This window comes from Saimiri boliviensis, chromosome 2 (assembly GCF_048565385.1).
Source record: "Saimiri boliviensis isolate mSaiBol1 chromosome 2, mSaiBol1.pri, whole genome shotgun sequence".
Classification (NCBI taxonomy): Eukaryota; Metazoa; Chordata; class Mammalia; order Primates; family Cebidae; genus Saimiri; species Saimiri boliviensis.
Genome location: NC_133450.1, coordinates 21,456,371 through 21,475,623, shown reverse-complemented (window position 1 = coordinate 21,475,623; position 19,253 = coordinate 21,456,371). Strand labels below are relative to the sequence as shown.

Sequence of the window (19,253 nt, the reverse complement as noted above, 5' to 3'; positions counted from 1 at the left end):
GCTGGAGAGAGTGTGGAGAAATAGGAAAAATTTTACACTGTTGGTGGGAGTGAAAATTAGTTCAACCATTGTTGATGACAGTGTGGTGATTCCTCAAAGATCTGGAAATAGAAATACCATTTGACCCAGCAATTCCATTACTGGGTATATACCCAAAGGATTATAAATCGTTCTGTTATAAAGACACATGTACATGTATGTTCACCGTGGCACTGTTTACAATAGCAAAGACTTGGAACCAACCCAAATGCCCATCAATGATAGACTGGATAAAGAAAATGTGACACATATACACCATGTAATGCTATGCAGCCATAAAAATGATGAGTTCATGTCTTTTGCAGGGACATGGATGAATCTGGAAACCATTACTCTCAGCAAACTGAAACAAGAGCAGAAAGCCAAACACCACATATTCTCACTCATAAGTGGGTGTTGAACAATGGGAACACATGAACACATGGAGGGGAACATCACACACTGGGGTCTGTTGAGGCTTGGGGGACTGGGGGAGGTACAGGAGGGGGCGGGGAGGCTGGAGAGGGATAGCATTAGGAGAAATACTTAATGTAGGTGACGGGGGATGGAGGCAGCAAACCACCATGGCGTGTGTATACCTATGTAACAATCCTATAAGATCTGTACATGTACCCCAGAACCTAAAGTAAATTTTTTTCTTAAGTTGAAAAAAAAAGTAAAAGAAAAAGAACGTTCAAATGGGTTGGTAGTGATTCTTCATCTTTTTAAGATAAGAAAAGTAAAGTCAAGAAGGTTAATCTCACCAAATAGCAAATAATTTTCACTTAATTCCTAGATTAAGGATATCCACATCATTTCCTCTCTGAAATTCATTCTTCCTCTTCCCATTACTTTCCAGATAGAATTACTATACCTTTGGGTCTGCCTTCACCTTTTTTGTATTTGTCTCCAGCTCTGAAAACTGCAGTTCCTGACATCAGGACCTCACCTTATCCCTCTTCATGCTCCTAGGATCTAGAATTAAAACCCCAATACAAAAGAGTTGTTCAAAATTTCCTAGAATAAATTAATGAACAATAGGAAAGAATAATGATCTGGTAAATGCTAACCAAAAATTTACTGGTAAGCTCTCTGCTGTCCCTAGCAGATTTAGTGCTTGACAATTTTCTCATAATGGCTTTGTGGTGTTTGCTGAGTTTCATAATAATTGCCTACCTTGGAAAAAAAAAGGCAAGCTTGAACACTGATTGTGATAGCGTTCATGAAAAAAGTAGAACCTTAACAAATCTCATGGTGATAAGTAGAGGAAGAATTGAGGATTTTTTTTTTTTCATTTACCTGCTAAAGGAAATAGTTGTCTTTCTTTCATTTTACTCTGTTGGTATGCATGTAATATGGCTGGAAAAAGACATCCTGGGGACGACTTCCTTATTTCAAAGGAAAACATAAATTGAACCATTGTAAGAGAAATGAAGCCATCAGACACAACTATGATAGCTTATAATGAGACTTTACTAGGCCAGCAGGTAACCCTGGTGATAAGTCAAGCCCCAGAGATTGTGAGAAATCAAGGGAAGAATGGAGGGAAGAGGTGGAGCAGGAGCTTGGAGCTGGCAGCTAGCCAGGAAGCTATAGAGGAGCTAAATTATGCATCTTATTTAGTACATTTATTATAGGAACATTTCTAAACAAACATTCTGAAACAAATATGACTATTTGTAAGCTCCCTGCTGTCCTGAGCAGATTTAGTGCTTGACAATTTTCTCATAATGGCTTTGTGGTGTTAGCTGAGTTTCATCTATTGACAGCATTTTATGAATTGTCATTTTATGGGAATTTTAAGGCTGCATTTGCTCTTCATTTGTGGTTGTGTATCCAAGTCAGAAATGGATACATGTAGAGTGACAATGGCACAGTAACGGGGAGAACATGGTTGTCTAAATCATATTCAACTTAAGTTTTCCGTTAGCATTTACCAGATCATTATTCTTTCCTATTGTTTGTTAATTTATTCTAGGAAATTCTGAACATCTCTTTTGTATTGGGGTTTTAATTCTAGATCCTAGGAGCATGAAGAGGGATAAGGTGAGGTCTTGATGTCAGGAACTGCAGTTTTCAGAGCTGAAGACAAACACAAAAAAGGTGAAGGCAGACCCAAAGATATAGTAATTCTACCTGGAGAGTAATGGGAAGAGGAAGAATGAATTTCAGAGAGGAATTAATGTGGATATCCTTGATCTAGGAATTAAGTGAGCAGACAAAGTCAGCAATAGGCAAAATATGAATTAGCTTGGTGATTTGGGGAAATGAAAGCAGCTCGGAATAACTGGAGCATGAAGATGAGACAGAGGAGTAGACACAGCCCAAGTAAAGACTGGTAAAAGGGGGCCAGGGGATGGATCACTCTGTACACCATATGAAGGAGTAGAGATATAAATAATTTGAAGTTCCACAGCCAAGATGACAAGTGGTATAGATGGAATCAAGGCAGTAGCATTGTGTCCAGAGGGGGCAAAAATAAGGTATGATTGATGGACAAGTTATAGAATCTACAATACTTGATGGCATATCAAGTGAGTGGTATGTGAGGACAAGTGTGGAATCTAGAATGGGTCCGAAGTCTCTAGCTTGGGTGGCTGGATAATATGATCATGGAAAAGGTTGTAAATCTCACTTGATATCCCAAGCTGGGGAAGCAGAATATACTGTTTAAATATATAAATAAAAAATATGCTGGAAGGAATTACAACAAATATTAACAATGGTAATCAATAAATGATGCAATTATAGATTATATATTTTTATTCAGTTACACAGTATTTTATAAATTAAAAATAATAAACATGAATTACTTCTAGGACAGGAATACCTATAATAAAAGATTTTTTAAAAATAATAATTTGCTTCTGTCTGAAGACACCTTTACACAGAAAAGAAAAAAAATCAATAGCTGACCTTAATATTTTCTTACTTCAAAGAACCCATTGACTATTCTTTTCTACTCCTTGTGAACCTGTATCCTCATCTGGGTGTCTTAGCTTTTGATTAGAAATTCACCTTAAGTTTTTTGTTTATCCTTTGTCTGTAGTATTTCATAAGAAAAGTAATCCCTCTTCTAGAGGCTTTTGCCAATTTGAATTATTAAAAACATGAAGCAGAACTGAACATTTGACAGGATTGCACTATTGCCCTCCCTCTTGATGCTTCCATCATTTCTGGTTTTGATACCAGCTTTCAGTTTTCGTTAATTTTGAGAAGTTATAAGAACACCTCCTTGTTCTTTTTCCAGTCCTAGAAGTTAGCAGAAGGAACATCAATCAACTTAAACTCCCATTAGAATGTTAAAGTCTTTAGAGATGAGCTGAACATCATAAAGCAGCCTTTCTGTCTTACCTTTCTCCTATTACCTCTGCTGATCTTTTTGCCTTGGCTTAATGCCTATTTCAATGTTGGGATTTCTGAGTCCTCTTGGGACTCAGAGGTTACAGCATATAATCATACTCTAGTGGCAAGTGGGCAGATAAAACTACCCACTTACCCATTTGCTAGGAAGAATTAGAAGGGAAGATGCACTTCGAGAATGCATTTTACCCAGGGGGATCATAATGTCAAGCTATAGCCAGCAATAGATGACTACTGAATGGACCATCTATCTCTGTAAAAGGCATTTCAACATGGCAAAGCCAGTAGCTGAGAGGCCAATTGAACTTTTGAAACAGTGAACAGTATGCATCTGGGCCTTATCTTCCAACTTCTTATTTTCTTCCATTCCTATATCTTCAAAGTGCAGAGATCATTTTTTTCTTCATGAGAAGCTTAAGATTTAGGCCAAAAGATTTTCTTTTGAGTTGTATGAGAAAATGAGTGGAGGAGAGAAAGAGTGAAATGGTACTTCTTTGCATATTAGATTCTGTTCTCAATCAGCATGTTGCAGTTGTATCCTGAAAATAAATGAGATCTTTTTTTCCTTTTGCCTATAATAGCATGAACTTATCTCTGGATTGATGACTTGACTTCTCAGAAACGTAGGTCTGGAGGATATGTGCCTCAAAATAAAGCATATATTGTAAAAATGGGATGTAATCTAGATATGAAAGACTTGGCTTTGAATTTTGTTACTAGCCAAGTCGCTTAGTCTAAGTGACACTAAAAATGTAGGAATAAAAAGTAAGGGCAATGGCTTCATGAAGTTTAGATAAAATATTTAAAAACATCTATTAAAATTAAAGATAAAATATTGTAACTTGGAATTTTAAGATATGACATAGCTAAATGACTTTAATCAGCATATGCTTTATTATGGCTATAGCTATAATTTCATTAAGAAACACACAAATGTGTTGATTCATCTCTGATGAATCAAATTCGGTAAACTTCAGTTTTCCAACTTCAAATAATCTGAGGGTGTATTATCTTCATTTTCCTAGGTAGTAACTTGTTACTGATATATATGTTTTTTTGTTACTGATATTTTAAAAGAGCTTTGAATGGTTTAAATGCTTTTGGCATATGCCTTAGAGAGATTTAGTCCCTGACTAGTTGTCAGTACAGATTGTGTTTCTTAAATTGTCTTTATTACGGCCTGAATCAAACAAATCCTGAGTTCCCTTCCCCACTGTGAAATCATTGCCCATTCCAAGCAGTCTCAACATTTATACATGTATCACCTAACTGTACTTTTCTTAAAACTTCTCCAGATAGTAGTTGTTCCCATTCAGATACTGAAATAGCAAATTAGTGAGCACACAGCTCTTGCCTGTGATGTAAACAGCACCATCAAATAAACATTAAAGTGCAAACCTTTTCTTGCTCACCTGTCTAAATTCTACTGAGTCATTGTAGGGAGAAGATAGAAGACAGTTGTCTGTTTGAATGGAGAAGACATCTGGTTAAATGTAAAATATGTGGATTACGTAATAAAGAATTACAGACATATCAAGTCATACATTGAGAATTGCTGAATTTGCGGGGCGAAATTTGAAATCGACATTCTGGAGAGCAGTGAATATGCATTGATTGGCCATCACTTTTATAGCATTTCCTCTACTTTGTGGTGACTTACTGGGACAGTTTCCTAGCTCCCATGGTTTTGGTGTCCTAAACTGCACATCGCACGCATTCCAACTTGCAGCTCTACAGGCTGTTGTAATTCTTCACCTTCCGGTCACAACATTCCTACAGGTAACTCCTAGGAGTACTCCTAAGACAGTGCTTACATGTAATAAATGGCATGTGATTTCTATGAAACAGTCTTAGGAGACTGGGGATCGGTGTGTGCATAATCCTTCATTAGTCTTTCTCTTGCATAATTGTAGTGGCTCTTGAGAAAAATGAAGACTTTTACTGTTTCAGAATGTAAAGCAGGATAAAGCACAAAATTCCAGGACTAGGGAAAAAAATGCTTCATAATTTCATTTTTTTTTTGGTTTTCACATGAAGACTTATCTAGGATTTAAGAGTGTCTACGTATGGCTTTAGGCCTTAATTTATAGCTTCATCATGAGTGGTTTCTCAAACCTTTGCAAGTCTGTTTTCATTTCCTGAGAGCAGGGTATCTCTTTCTCGTTCTCTCCGTAAAGCCTATCTCTGTAGTATTTGTTTGTCGGTCAGGCAGGATCCTAGCAGGAAACAGATGCTTATACCTCAAATTGAGTCTTTTGAGGAAAGTGTTTTAGAAAGACCATCCACAAAGGTGTGGACAGACTATAAAAAGGCAACACAAGATGGAGCATGCTTTTGGGAAAGTGACAGAGGCAGCATTACCACTCTGGCAAAAGGAGAGTCAATGGAGAAAGGAAGAGGAGAGAGAGAGAGCGCGCCATATCACTGTTCCAACTAGTATGGATGCAGAAAAGAGAGAGAAGACAGGGTAATTAATGTACCCCTGAATTTACTTTCTCCCTTTTCTCTCTTAAAACTCCTGCAATTTCTTCCCATCAAAAGAACCAGTCAGTCAAAAGACAAGGGACCTGATGTTTCTGTTGATGCAGCCTTTGTAGATCAGCTCTCTAGAGTAAAGCGGGATGAAAAAATGCAGAGAATAACACTGAAGGAGCAAAGTAAAGATACTCAGTGCACTAGGTAAGTGTATTTTGGTCTCTGCTGCCACTGCCTACAAGGCTGGGTGCACAGCAAATGTCTTGATTATTGGACTGAGGAGATCTCTAATTAGGAGCTCATTACACATCCAATGAAACTTCAAAAGTCCATAGTTTGATTTGGGTAAGCTATTCCCTAGAGCCCAAAAGAAGGGATTTGAACAAGAGATCTTTCGTCATTGCCTGGTGAACGTTTTATAGTAGGTAGTACACTGGTTATTCTTAGATGGTCCAGATTCATTCTCAGCACAGCTCTGCCTTTCTCTGTCTCCCAGGAGGCTGACCACTTCTGATGACATCTTGGTACTCCCTAGACCTTTAGCTTCTGGTTGGGGTTTCAAAATGAGAAGCTCTGTCTAAGCAAATAAGTTCTTGTTTTTGTGTAAACTAATAGAACCCAAGAGGTTAGAAATTGTGTTTCTTTTCCTTTGTTTCTTTCACAAACCCAGAAGAATAAGGCTATATACTGTATATTATAATAAATATGTACTAAATTATTGATTGGCTGGAGATTCATAAATATGTCTCAGCCTGCATTCTAATACAAATTCCAAAGTCCATTATGAATGCTGCTACAGGGAGAGATTTATTTCCCATCATGATTCATTCATTCAACAAATATTAATTGACACTCCCACCCACTCTGTGCCATGTTGAGCACTAGGAATTACAGGTACAGTGGAGTGCAATGCAGATGGAGCACTTGCCTTGATGGCACTTAGAGAATGACATGGTGAGAAGAGCTTGAGCTTCGGAGCCCAGCAGATGTGGGGCCCTGGTTCCAGGCCTGGTTTTGTGCAGCGCTGGCACACTTACATTACTTTTTACAAATCAGTTTTTCTTATTTGTAAAAATGGTGATATTAATATTTTATAAGTTTATTTTTGAAAATTAAAATAAGGATAATAGATCACTTACTAACAGTGTTGGGTACAGAGCCAGAGGTCAACACATATTAGCTGCCATGATTAGTGAACTGCATGGGGACAGGAAAGAGCATGAAGGGCATTGATGATGCCAAGGTAAGAGCACCGGCCTCCGAGGGGGAAAATCCAAGGACTGAACTAGCCATTTGGAAGAGGCCTAAACCAAGAAAAGGGACAAAAAAAAATCCCTCCTTGGCCCAGTAAGAAAATCCTGCTTCTCAGAGTGACAAGGCAAGTTTCAGTATGTCAGGATGCTTGGTACTGGGATTTGCCCATCAGCCCAACTTCCGTGGTGCCGGGACTTGAATCCTCTGGTGTATATGATTGAATGGTGGAGGAGAATAGCAGAACACTTGCTACCTCTCTGACAGAATTAAACTCAGAGGAGGGAGAAATGTTCTTTTCAACTCCTGTAGTCCCCAGTTGGGCACTTTAGAGCCACACTGGGCCCCAAAGAAAGAAGATGGGATGCAGCAAATAGTGGAGACAGCTGTGATTCAAGTACGAATTTTAGTGAACGTATTAGAAGTGTTTGGAAGAGACAATAGGCATATCCTGAGGCCCTGAGAACCAAAAGGTGCCCAGATTTAGGACAGATGGAGCAGGAGATGAGGAAAGTAAAACCAGTCATCATAAGGTAGCTGCAGTGGACTAGCCCATAAATGCGGAACAGGGATGCACAGAGACACCCAGGGGAATAAATTACCCTAGATCTACACAGAAATACCCATGGGATGAAATTACCAAAGGACCGGGGTTAGGGCCTTTCTTAGAGACACATTTCATTTCTCGTTTGGTGATTTCTAGTCATCTACATATTTCTCATGATACAACATAGTTTCAAAAGTTAGGAAATACAAATAATACTTTTAGAATATTAATAATAATGCAGGATAATTCTGGGATCCACAAGTTTACTATAAGATATACAAAAAGCAGTAATTTGTAGTATACAGTGATAATGGGGTCCAGTGTTAGGATAAAGTTTTAAAGTACAGGTATACCTCATCTCATTACACTTCACTTTGTTGCACTTCACAGATAGTACATTTTTTACAAAGTGAAAGTTTGTGGAACTTTGCATCAGGCAACTCTATTGGAACCATTTTTCCAACAGCCTGTGCTCACTTCATGTCTGTATATCAATTTTGGTAATATGTGCAATATTTCAACTTTTCTTTTTTTTTTTTTTTTGAGACGGAGTTTTGCTCTCGTTACCCAGGCTGGAGTGCAATGGCGCGATCTCGGCTCACCGCAACCTCCGCCTCCTGGGTTCAGGCAATTCTCCTGCCTCAGCCTCCTGAGTAGCTGGGATTACAGGCACGTGCCACCATGCCCAGCTAATTTTTTGTATTTTTAGTAGAGACGGGGTTTCACCATGTTGACCAAGATGGTCTTGATCTCTTGACCTCGTGATCCACCCGCCTCGGCCTCCCAAAGTGCTGGGATTACAGGCGTGAGCCACCGCGCCCGGCTCAACTTTTCATTATGATTATATTTGTTACAGTGATCTATTATTAGTGATTTTTGATGTTATTATTGTAATTTTTTTAGGGGTCTACAAACCATGCCCATATAAAACAGGGAACTTCATCAGTAAATGATGTGTGTTCTTACTGCTCCACCAACTGTCCATTCCCCAGTCTCTCTCCCTCACCTTGGCCCTCCCTATTTCCTGAGATATAGCCAAATTGAAATTAGGCCTATTAATAATCTTACAATGGCCTCTAAGTGGTCAAGGTAAAGGGAGAGTTGCACATCTCTCACTTTAAATTGAAAGTTAGAAATGATTAAGCTTAGTGAGAAAGGCATGTCAACTGACTTAGGCCGAAAGTTATACTTCTTGAGCCAATTAGCTAACTTGTGAATGTAAGAGAAAAGTTGGTGAAGAAAATTAAAGGTGCTGCTTCAATTGAGACACAGATAATAGGAAACCAAATGAGCCTTATTGCTGATATGGAGAAAGTATTAGAGGTCTAGATAGAAGATCAAACCAGCTATAACATTTCCTTAAGCTAACATCGAACCCAGGGAAGGGCTCTAATTCTCTTCAATTCCATAAAGCTTCAGAGAGGTGAGGAAGCTACAGAAGTCTTTGAAGCTGGCAGAGGTTAGTTCATGAGGTTCAAATAAAGAAGCCATCTTCATAATCTAAAAGTGCAAGGTGAAGCAGCAAGTGCTGATGCAGAAGCTGCAACAAGTTATCCAGAAGATCTAACTAAGATAATTGATAAGGTGGCTACACTAAACAGATTAAGATTTACATGAAAGAGCCTTATATTGCAATAAGATGCCATCTTGGATTTTCATAGCCAGGGAGGAGAAGACAATCCCTGGTGTCAAAGTTTCAAAGGACAATCTGGCTCCTGTAATAGAGACTATTGCAGCTGATGACTTTAATTTAAAGCCAATGCTCATTCAAAACATTCTATGGCTTTAAAAATATATGCTAAATCTACTCTGTCTGAACTCTATAAATGGAACAACAAAACCTGAATAACATCTGTTATTAAAACCTGCACATCTGTTATAGCATGGTTTACTGAATATTATAAGACTACTTTTAAGACCTTCTGCTCATAAGAAACATTCCTTTCAAAATATTATTACTTGGTCTGGGCACGGTGGCTCATGCCTGTAATCCCAGCACTTTGGGAGGCCAAGGTGGGCAGATCACGAGGTCAAGAGATCGAGACCATCCTGGCCAACATGGTGAAACCCCGTCTCTACTAAAAAATACAAAAAAAAAAAATAGCTGGATGTAGTGGTGTGCCCCTGTAGCCCCAGCTACTCGGGAGGCTGAGACAGGAGAACTGCTTGAACCCAGGAGGCGGAGGTTGCAGTGAGCCAAGATCGTGCCACTGTACTCCAGCCTGGCGACAGAGCAAGACTCCGTCTCAAAAAAAAAAAAAAATTATTACTCATTGACAATGTACCTGGTTACCAAGAACTCTGATGAAGGTGTACAAGGAGATGAATGTTCCTTTCACACTGATAACATAATACTCATTCTGCAGCCTATGGATCAAGGAGTAATTTCAACTTTCAAGTCTTGTTATTTAACAAATACATTTAGTAAGGCTATAGCTGTTGTAGTTAGTGATTTTCTGGTAAATCTGGGAAAAGTAAATTGAAAATGTGCTGGAAAGGATTTTCCATTCTATACGCTATTAAGAACATTCAGAATTCATGGGAGGAGGTAAAAATAGCAGCATTAATAGGAATTTGAAAGAAGTTAAATCCAGCCCTCATGGATGACTATGAAGGATTCAAGACTTCAGTGGAGGAACTAACTATTTGTGTTAGAAATAACAGGATAAGTGGAATGAGAAGTGGAGCCTGAAGATGAATTGCTGCTATCTCATGATCAAACTTGAATAGATGAGGAGTTGCCTCTTAAAAATGAGCAAATAATTTTTTTAGAAGAAATCTATTCCTAGAGAAGATGATATATAAACAGTGATGAAATAACTACCAGGGATTTAGATTTAGAATATTATAAAAACTTAGCTGATAAACCAATTGCAGTGTTTGAGAAGTCTGAATCTCATTCTGAAAGTTTTACTCTAGGTAAATGTTATCAAACAGCATCACAGGCTACAGAGAATTCTTTTATGAAAAGAAGAGTTAGTCAATATGGCAGACTTTATTGTTGCCTTACGTTACCTAATTCTCACAGTTATATCAGCCGTTAGCATCCACCACCCTGATCAGCAGCTGTCAACATTGAGGCAAGGTCTTTCACCAGCAAAAAGATTACAACTCTCTGAAGGCTCAGGTAATCATTAGTATTTTTTTATCAATAAAGTATTTGCTAATTAAGATATGTATATTTATATATATATAATACTGTTACACACTTAATATACTACACTATAGTGTAAACATAACTTTTATATGCACTGGGAAACCGAAAATGTTGTGTAACTTGCTTCATTGAGATATTCTTTTTATTGTGTCAATCTGGAACCAAACCCATCATATTTTTGAGACGTGCCTGTACCCTTTTCTTTTAGTCCTGTCAGTGTGTCTCTATGATTGTACTATAGCTTTTGAGATAATTTGGAAGTTTTTTTTGTGAAAGTGAAACACACATAAAATAATCCCTCTTCTGTTCTCTTCTCTTCATATCCCATACCAAGAATGAGCCTGAATTTTGGTGCCATAATAGATGATAAGAGCAAGAACAGCCACAGGCACAGTTGATAATTTTTTTTCCCCACAGACATCAAGCCTGGGTGATCTCGTGTCCCACATGTGGTAGCCTGTAATATGATGTGTGCTGTCTCCGCTCTCTTGACTCCAATTTACTTCTCGGCCACACCTTAGCTTCTTTCCCCATCACTCTAGTGGAATACTTTTCATTAACGCCATAGATGACCTGTTAATTTGCAAGCCAATGGCACATACTACTTGACCACTTTAGTCTGCTTTCTGACCATCTTCTTTCCTTTGTCTTCCTGCATGACCCTGTATTCATAACCACTGATCTTGCTATTTAATCTGCTCAACTTCCTCCTCTGCCCTCTTCTTATATGACTGCATTCCAAAGAAGTCCTTCCTGGGTCCTATATTATTCCAAATCTCGGCTATTCCCCTAAGACACATCATATAACCAGTGGTTACCACTCTTTTACTTAAGACTCACAATTCCACATTGCATCTCTAAACCACATTTCCTCCTGGGACTAAGACTCACATATCTAACTGTTTTTGTCTACTGGTCTTTTTTCAACTGAAGTGTAGCATAGTCAACAAATATTTGACATTAAAAAAAAGAACTCTTTGTATTTTACTCTTTTACAACATGTTCTAGCTTTTTGTTTATTCTAAGTTAACAGCATCCTAGTCATGCATGGAGACACTTTTGATTCTTTGCTCTCGTGCTCCACAGTAATTTGCAATCACAGTAACTATTTCACAATACCTTTCAAATATGGCATTTTCACTGCTATTGTCTAACTTTTACAAATTTGTACAGGCTTCTTTTTGATTCCTCCTAACACCCACCATAATATCACTGGAATAATTTTCTAATAAATAAAGATGATCATGCAAATTTCCAGTTCAAAAACCATGTGGACTCCCAGTTGCCTTCAAAATAACATCTTTTTACACTAGAATATGAGAATCTTGGTATATTATTTCCTATAGCTATAATGCCCTTACATTTTTTTTTTAAGAAATCAATTGGCAAATTGAAATTTGTGGAAAACTTTCAAGACTACTCAGTAAGTGTGATTTTTATCTCTTTTCCGTTCTCCCACACAGTTTTTTTTTTTTTTCAGGTAACATCACTTCAAAATTTCCCAGAATATAATTTGTTTTCATTTTTGAATCCTCTATTTCTCAGCCTAGCACATGCATCACAGGAGCTGAGGGTACAGTTGAATAATGTATTGATGAATGAATGAAAAATACCAAAAAGCAGGGACTGATGGTAATATTTTGCTGCATTTGTGCCAGTTTTATGGGCTAATAGGCTTGGTATGTGACATCTGTAGCTTCAGTTTTTCCTGAAAGAATTTGTAGAAAATAAGGATTTATAAGAAGACAGAACCCAGTTGGGCACAGTGGCTCTTGCCTGTAATCCCAGCACTTTGGGAGGCTGAGGCAGGTGGATCACCTGAGGTCAGGAGTTTGAGACCAGCCTGAGCAACATGGTGAAACCCTCTCTCTACTAAAAATACAAAAATTAGCCAGGCTTGGTGGTGGGTGCCTGTAATCCTAGCTACTCAGGAGGCTGAGGCAAAAGAATAGTTTCAACCTGGGAGGTGGAGGTTGCAGTGAGTTGAGATCATACCACTGATGATCCTGGGCAACAGAGTGAGGTTTGTCTCAAAAAAAAAAAAAAAAAGAAAGAAAGAAAAAAAAAGAAAGAAAACAGAACCTTCCTTTGCAGGGGCAAGAGACAGAAAAAGCAATGGCATTTATCAGAGAGTTAGCATGATGGAGTAAATTTATGTGACAAGTTTGAAGTGTTCCAGTCAGGCAGTCAATAATGGTTTAGCTGATAACCTCAGAATTTAGGGTCAATTTTTGCTGATATCCTCAATCTCCTTTGATCAGAGAACTACTACTCATCTTTATGATATTTCTAATTCAGTTAAACATTTTTAAAAGTCTACTAATTTAGTAAGTTACTTCACTATTTCTTCTATTTATGGTAACAAACTCAGTGGATTGACCTGAACTATAATTTGTCATCTCTTTGGTATCTTCTGTTTTGTTTTCTGAAGACAATATGCTGTTGAGAATAAAGGCATCCCTATCTACATACAGGCTCTCTGGGCTAACTAGGTTTTCATGGATGGAAGACAAATGATTGTAAACAAATGAAGTTTCCTCTATTGTAACCTGGACCCATGAAGGCCAAGGAAAGTATTGTTCATTTAAATGAATTTCATTTCACTGTCATATTAGTTATACTTGAAAGTTTTATATCCAGCAGAGATTTTCAGGGACATGCTGTTCCTGGAACAGTGAACATGCTAATGCAGACAGATATCAGAACTATAGAACACACTTCAATAAGCATAGACAATTTAGTACAATAGGGGAAGATGGAGGAAGGAAGGAAGAGAGAAAAGATGGGTGAGAAAGACAGTGAGAAGAGATAGTGAGAGAGCGTGAGAACAGGTGAGCACATTTTCATCCTGACTTTTTTTAAAATAATAGTATTACGGTGTCAACCTTTACAGCAAACTGCACATTTTCTTTCTTTATTTTCAGAAAATATCCATTCCCCTTTCTAAAAAAATGAATATACATTCATGCACTGTCAAGAACCGTGAAGGGTCTGATATCTTACCCTGCTTACAAGCCAACAATTTGGCCTGTACAGTTTCATGGATGCTTGCAGAAGACAGAAGATTCCTGGGTCAGAGTCAGAGGACTTTTTACTCAGAGAACACCAGGCAGTGTGAGCTTTATGTTTATATCAACTTTGCTTCCTGCCACCTCTGAGTTCCACAGAAGCCTGGAGATGGGCCCAGGTCGATGCTGCACACACAGAGGGTTCATATGTTAGCTGAAAAATCCTGAGCTTAGTGAACCCTCAATTTAATAAGGAACTGCCAGAAAACCTATCCAATTTTTGTCCTGCAGGGAGACATTATCTATATTATCCTCAACAGCAAGGAAATCTGTTCCTTACCCTGAAGGCAGACACTCTATCTTCTAAGGCTATTTGCTGTACAAACAGCCTTAAAACCATAGTTCTTACCTACACACAGATCTTAACAATTACTTTTCCAAAGTTCAAAAACTGAAAAATGGCAAAACTTTGCTCAAGTAATAAAGTTTTAATGAACAATAATTAAAGATAATAACAGTGTATATCATGTAATGCTTTCCACTTTACATAATATTATCCTATATATTATTGTACTCAATCATATGTAAAATCAGTGATAATAAAGCTAAATGCATTCTATGTTTGTAGGTAATGAGCCATGTTGCTAGGAAGAGGGTCTACAATTATCATGACAGTCACATACATTAGGGTGGTACAGCGGGAAATGGAGGTTATGAAAGCTATAATAAATCATTTGTTTGTGTGTGCTAGTGTTTCTTACCAGGTCATTGTAAAACAAATGTTATAAATTATCTACATACATGTGCCATTGGCTTTCTGGCATGTTTTCTTTTTTTATGGTGCCAATAGTTTTATTTAAGACATTGCATTTTCCACTTAAAATACAGTGTTTATAAAGTGCAATGTTATTTCCTTCCTTCCCCTGTGCATCCGTTCCATATTCAAGTACTGAGAATGCCCAGTAACTTACTATAGCAGCTGAACTTTTTGAAACTGCCACAGAATTTGCTATAAATTTAGGTCCTTCAATGTTTTGCATGTGTGGAACAATCCTAAATCTATACTTGGGTTGGCTTAATCAACCTCTTCAATGTTGGGCCCTGAGGAAGCACCACCAGAGGGAGAAGCTCCACCACCAGGGAATCCCCCAGGCATTCCTCCTGGCATGCCTCCTGCACTCTGGCACAGCTTCGTGATGATGGGGTTGCAGACTTTCTCCAGCTCTTTTTGCTGATGTTCAAATTCTTCCTTCTCAGCAGTCTGATTCTTATCAAGCCAGTTGACAATTTCATTACATTTATTCAGAATCTTCTGTTTGTCCTCATCGTTAATCTTGCCTTGAAGTTTCTCATCTTCGACTGTTGCTTTCATGTTGAATGCATAGGATTCTAGTGAATTCTTAGATGACACTTTGTCCCTCTGCTTCTCATCTTCAGCTTTGTACTTCTCAGCTTCCTGGACCATATGTTCAATGTCTTTCTTGCTCAAACAGCCCTTGTCATTAGTGATGGTAATCTTTTTTTTTTTTTTTTTTTTTTTGAGATGGAGTTTTGTTCTTGTTACCCAGGCTGGAGTGCAATGGCGCAATCTTGGCTCACCGCAACCTCTGCCTCCTGGGTTCAGGCAATTCTTCTGCCTCAGCCTCCTGAGTAGCTGGGATTACAGGCATGCGCCACCATGCCCAGATAATTTTTTTGTGTTTTTTAGTAGAGACGGTGTTTCACCATGTTGACTAGGATTGTCTCAATCTCTTGACCTCGTGATCCACCCGCCTTGGCCTCCCAAAGTGCTGGGATTACAGGCGTGAGCCACCGCGCCCGGCCGGTAATCTTGTTCTCTTTTCCTGTACTCTTGTCCATGGCAGACACATTGAGGATGCCACTGGCATCAATGTCAAAAGTGACTTCAATCTGAGGAACACCTCAGGGTGTTCCTGTGAGTTCAAACTTGCCAAGCAGGTTGTTATCCTTGGTCATGGCACGCTCACTTTCATAAACCTGGATAAGCACACCAGGCTGCTTGTCAGAATAGGTAGTGAAGACCTGTGTCTGCTTGGTAGGAATGGTAGTGTTACGCTTGATGAGGACAGTCATGACTCCACCAGCAGTTTCAATACCAAGGGAAAGAGGAGTGGCATCCAAGAGCAGCAAATCTTGAACATTTTCAGACTTGTCTCCAGACAGGATGGCGGCCTGGACAGCTGCACCATAAGCAACAGCTTCATCAGGGTTAATGCTCTTATTGAATTATTTTCCATTGAAGAGGTCTTGGAGAAGCTGCTGAATCTTGGGGATGTGAGTAGAACCACCAACCAGGATGATATCATGAATCTGTGACTTGTCTAGTTTGGCATCTCGAAGGGCCTTCTCTGTGGGGTCCAGGGTTCCATGGAACAGGTCAGCATTCAGTTCTTCAAATCAGGCACGAGTAATGGAGGTATAGAAGTTGATTCCTTCATAGAGAGAATTGATCTCAATACTGGCCTGGGTGCTAGAAGAAAGAGTACGCTTAGCTCGCTCACAAGCAGTACGAGGCGTCTTACAGCTCTCTTGTTCTCACTTACGTCCTTCTTATGCTTGTGCTTGAAGTCAGCAATGAAATGGTTGACCATTCAGTTATCAAAATCTTCTCCACCCAGTGGTTGTCTCCAGCTGTAGACTTGACCTCAAAGATTCCATCCTCAATAGTGAGGAATGATACATCAAAAGTGCCACCTCTCAGGTCGAAAATCAGCACGTTTCTTTCTGCTCCGATCTTTTTGTCTAAGCCGTAAGCAATAGCAGCAGCAGTTGGCTCATTAATAATTCTAAGTACATTGAGACCAGCAATAGTTCTAGCATCTTTGGTAGCCTAACGCTGAGAGTCATTAAAGTAAGCGGGCACTGTGACCACAGCATTGGTAACAGTCTTCCCAAGGTAGGCTTCTGCAATTTCCTTTCCTTTGTCAGAGCCATAAAGGATACCTCCTCTGTAGAAGCGTTTTGTCTCTCCCTTGTATTCTACTTGGACCTTGGGCCTGCCAGCATCATTCACCACTATGAAGGGCCAATGCTTCATATCAGACTGGACAACAGCATCATCAAATCTGCGTCCAATCAGACGTTTGGCATCAAAAACCGTGTTGGTGGAGTTCATTGCAACTTGATTCTTTGTGGCTTCACCAATTAATCGTATAGTGTCTGTAAAGGTGACATAGCTTGGAGTAGTTTGGTTTCCTTGATCATTGGCAATTATTTTTACTTTTTTGTGCTGGAAAACACCCACACAAGAGTAGGTGGTGCCAAGATCAATACCAATGGCAGGTCCCTTTGACATGGTTGCTGGCATGTAGGCCTGGCTCCAACAATGAAGAAAACCAGAGTAATCCCAAGAGCTGCAAGGGAGTTCAGTGAGCTCTGGAGTGTTTTTTAATCAGCATCATTAACATCACAACAGAATGAGAACCCGAGTATAACTTAGAAATTAAAAATAGAGGTGCTATGGCCAGGAACGGTGGTTTCCGCCTTTAATTCTAGCACTTTGGGAAGCTGAGGCGGGCAGATCACTTGAGGTCAGGAGTTTGAGACCAGCCTGGCCAATATGGTGAACTCCTGTCTCTACTAAAAATACAAAAATTAGCCAGTCCCAGATACTTGGGAGGCAGAGGTGGGAGAATCTCTTGAACCCTGCAGGGAAATGGAGGTTGAAGTGAGCCGAGATTGCCCCGTTGCACTCCAGCCTGAGCATCATGTTGAAACTCTGTTTCAAAGGAAAAAAAAAAATAGAGGTGCTGGGTTTAGAAATAGTTTTCCCAAGGAAATATAAAATAAGATTTTTAAAAAATGTCAAAAATCCTATCTCCACAGATTGAATACCACAGAGAACTTCTGCAAGCTGGAGACACTTCAAAAATATGCTACTCAGCAGCTCATAGTTACCTTTGAGATTTTCCTTTGCTTTCTTTGTCATAGAGTTAAAATCAATCTTGAATCAAAGGCACATTGGCCATTAGTGTTGAAGGGGGCTGAAAGAAATCTGCAGCACAGAGAATTTTTAAGCATTAGTTTATGTCCATTAAAATTAATTGACAATAATCAGAATTAATAAAAATAGAAGTGATGGTAGCTCATGCCTATAATCCCAGCATTTTGGGAGGCCTAAGTGGGAAGATCACTTGAGCCCAGGAGTTTGAGGCTTCAGTGAGCTCTGCTTGTGCCACTGCACATCAACCTGAGGCAAAGAGTGAGACCCTGTCTCTATTCAATGAAACAAAACAAAGCAAAGAAGCCCAGGCCTTCACTGCTCAAAGATCTGATTTTCTTAGCTATAGCAATTCTGATGGAAAACTAGTTCTGACATGATTTTACAGATGAAGAAAACTTTCACTTGTAAAGTCTTGCTGTTATTTGTTCCTCTTTATTTCTATCACTACCACCCTAATCTCAATTCTTGTTACTTCTGTATCTGGAATAGTGCCCCACAGTAGGAGAAACTGAATGAGTATTTGCTAAGTTCATTAATGTTTATGTTTTGCTTTAAGATTATTTTGAATTCTGATATTATTCTACCTCCAATCAATCTATGCTTTCCTTTAGATCAACATTGCTTTAAAAAGAAGAGCATTCTTAAGTAAAGAGGGAATTATTTATCCACTTAATAGTTGAGAAAAACTGAAGCAAGAAAAGGCGAGGGAACTTTCTTTTCTAGGACAAAGCATAGTGAAAGAGATATTACTTGAATTAAGAAATAGGATAATTATGAAGACATAATTCATGGGTTCTTTGTGTAATTTAGACAAATCACAACTATTATGCATCAGGAAATATGACAGAGCATGAATGAAAAATAAAGTGAGTGAGAAGTAGTATATTGCAGTGGTTAAATAGAGACTGTAGATAGACTCACGAGTTCAACTTCCCTCTCTATCATATCTGACCTCTAGTTGTGGGACTTCAGTATGTTTCTTAATCTCTGAAAGCCACATTCAAAAAATCTATACAATGATAATGATAGTATTTTATTCTGGAGTTAGAATTAAAGATTTAGAGAAAAAGTAGACTATCTGGCAAATAATAAAATAAATACATTTAACTTATTTGTTAATCTTGTCATATTATCACCATCATTATCATTGTCATTAACATAGGAATACATTAGGAGATACATTGTTATTAACATAGGAATACATTAGGAATACAATAGGCTTTGCCAAACTCAGAGTCATGGAGTGGCACTGGTTTATAAAATAGGACAGGAAGCTCTTATCAAGGGTTATAATTATTACCTAAAATTATGAAAAAAAAGAGTTGTATTCAGATATATAAGAAAAGAGCAGAGGACCAAGTTGCCTAAACATATTTGAACAAATACTTTTCTTCCTGCTATAGTAGAGTCTAACGTGCCTATATTTAGCACTTTTGTCCAGGATTATCTTAAATGTATATGAAATACCTG

General features: G+C 38.5%; 1 pseudogene; it reads right to left on the bottom strand.

Annotated features, from left to right (window-relative positions):
* Window positions 1-14,868: 14,868 nt before the first annotated feature.
* Window positions 14,869-17,159, bottom strand: LOC101042446 (heat shock cognate 71 kDa protein-like; annotated as a pseudogene).
* Window positions 17,160-19,253: the final 2,094 nt, after the last annotated feature.